This window comes from Perkinsus marinus, assembly GCF_000006405.1.
Source record: "Perkinsus marinus ATCC 50983 genomic scaffold scf_1104296955874, whole genome shotgun sequence".
Lineage (NCBI taxonomy): Eukaryota > Perkinsozoa > Perkinsida > Perkinsidae > Perkinsus > Perkinsus marinus.
Window position 1 is genome coordinate 548,083 of NW_003207677.1, and position 2,781 is coordinate 550,863.

Here is a 2,781-nt window from a genome sequence, read left to right on the forward strand (position 1 = left end):
GGCTCAGCTTACGAAGACTCCTTCGGACTCGGCAACGTCGCTGTCGAATCACCTGTGGATGTAAGATGGTACGCGGCAGCTAGAAAAGTCTACTGCAGAGACTCACGAGGATTCCTGTACTTCTCGAATGCTTCGTGTCCATCGTCATCATCACTCGCCGCAGCATCAGGACCAGGAGCAGCGTCCATGATGGGAAGGTCGTAGGAAAATATAACTTATACCATTAGCCGTATACAGATTGTATAATACAGCAAGCTCAACGATGTACCGTGTAACACACGCCTTGTGTCCATGGATTCCTCAGTGGGCAGTCCTCACTGGATGCCGGACTCATGTTGGCGACTGTGTCCTCGTTTCTCACCTGGAAAAGAATTTCGCGAGGGCAAAATTCGTCGTTTTTTAGTGAACACTCGATACCTTCTGAATCAGACCATCGGACCATGCACCGGGGCAAACGAAAGACCGTAAGGGGAACCTTGTAACAAAAGTAGAATTAATTGCGAATCTCTGCTCCTCGATGCACACGAGACTCTCGTGATACAAGATAAAGCTACTGATAACGCGCTTAGCGCAGTATGGGAAATACCCAGACTCCTCTTTTAGCAACGGAGGTCTCTGTCATCCACAGCGAAGCATTAGATGACGAGAAAAGGCGTCGAGGGAAACCCTACACAGTTTAATACACATATCGCCTGATTTGACTTACCCGAGGTAAGTTACCTCAGAAAATACGGTGAATATATCACCCTTGAACGCCGAATACGCGAAATAATTTCGCCTTGACCATCGATACAGCCGTTAAACGCCTCGAGAAACCTGACTAAGAACAACATGATTGTTCCATCAGCCACAGCTCACCAAAGATTATATTGCGGCCCGAAGGGGATGGGAGTCCGATGATGGGATGTTCACCGGACGAGTCTCCGGCTCAGCCGGAGCATAAAATCCGGACTAACGTGCAATCGTGCAGCGGCCAATATAGCAGTCTCAAACACAAAGCGTCAGTAGCTTCACTGTTAAATTGACTGATAATTCTCTCACAGTGCATGTAAGTGCTCTTCATACCGTAACTCGATCAACTCCTGTTCAGGTTGTTTAGCATGTCGACTTACTCCTTCTGGCCAGAGACTGCTCATGAACTTGAGAAAACTTGCTAACCAAGATTTGACTGAGCGTTTTTATGAGGACCCATCGGCACTACCAAGCTTAGCGCCAGACCTAGACATAAACATGGAGGCGGTGCTCCTACCCGTTCCACTCGACAACGATGGTCCCGCTAGTGTAGATCGTCATTGACGATTCGTCAAGGAGTTATTGTGATGAGAGGGCATCATGCTTATACTACTAAGAGTAGCCCTTCTATGATTATGCCACATGGTAAGTGAGGTTTGTGACGAAAATGAAAATGTGTGTTCAAGCGTGTTGGGATCGAGAGAAGCCGTTTCGAGTGGTGGTGAAGACGGCAATGTGTATACATGGAGTCTTACTGGTAGCTCCAGTGAAGCCCCTCTGGTGTGGGTCGGCCGGTCGGCCCATCATGACACTGTGAACCTTGTGAATTACTGTCCACACACGCATGGTGTTATGCTCAGCAGCTCTGATGACAATAGTCTTGTAGTCTGGCTCAGCGATCAGCGCTCTTATCATGCCGAGACTTACAGTAGAGACAGTTGTGTACCTGATTACCAGAAGATTGAGCGGTATCTCTCCTCTACGCAGCATATTGGCGATTGCCCACAACCGTGGGTGCTCGTGGTCGTGATGAAGATCTTTAGCTTCTATTACAAAACACTAGAAGTCTTTGTTGAAGGGATCATGAGATTTATGGAACAAAGCTCATTCTCATCCTGGCGCGTTATAGTTGCTCAGAGCAACTTGCTCTTTCTTTGAGAATTGATACCCGGTATCAATTCTCATGAAACATCAAAACGGCATCAACCTCATTTCTCATGCGGTAGCCGCATGAAACAACAAGTCTCCAGTTCCTAAACTGGCCTGAGCCTCAATCCTTGGGGCCTTCTCTCGAATCAATAGATACAGGTTGAACAAGAGGAGCTTGTCCATCTTCTCACGCGTGGCAGGGTAATCAGGGGTGCACCGCTCCGCTCGAGCCAATTCTGCTGGAACCTCATAGATGCGCGCATCAAAACAGATTTGCTTCGATGTCATGAATCGCAGATACCCTTTCTCTCCCGAAGTATTTCAGGAAACGGTGAGTGACACACTCAGCCTTGTTGATACGGGTTTCAGGGGATTGCAAGACTGGGAAGGATTTCTTCGTAGCCTACTGGCAGTAGGCAATGCACGGATCGGAGCCTTCGAGGCTTAGCCTCGGAATCCGGCAAGGTCGAACCACGTTCCCAGAATACTGCGTGCGATTAACAGGAGAACTTCCTCGATCGAACCCATTCCACCATAACAAAGTCCATGCTGCCACTGGCAGCCTGCCAGCACGTGAACTTATCGGGGCCGCTGTCGCGAGCATTGCGGAGATACCCATCACAGTACGCACGCGCGGAATGACGGTAGCCCGATTCTCCTCCCTCGCTTCTGGTATGCCGTGTACCATCCAATTGAGGAACGTGCCAGGAACGAACTGATTTGAACGCCGAAATGGCCTACGCTACCGAAGGGGGGGAAAAATGGCCCACCCCTCGATTTCGCGGTGCGTGACAGTAACTGTCAACTGTTGATGAACAAAATAAGAATCAATTGGAGTAATGCTACTTCATCGTTTGTCTGCGCAAAGCCGACCTCAGGTGCGAAGATCACGAGAGAGGA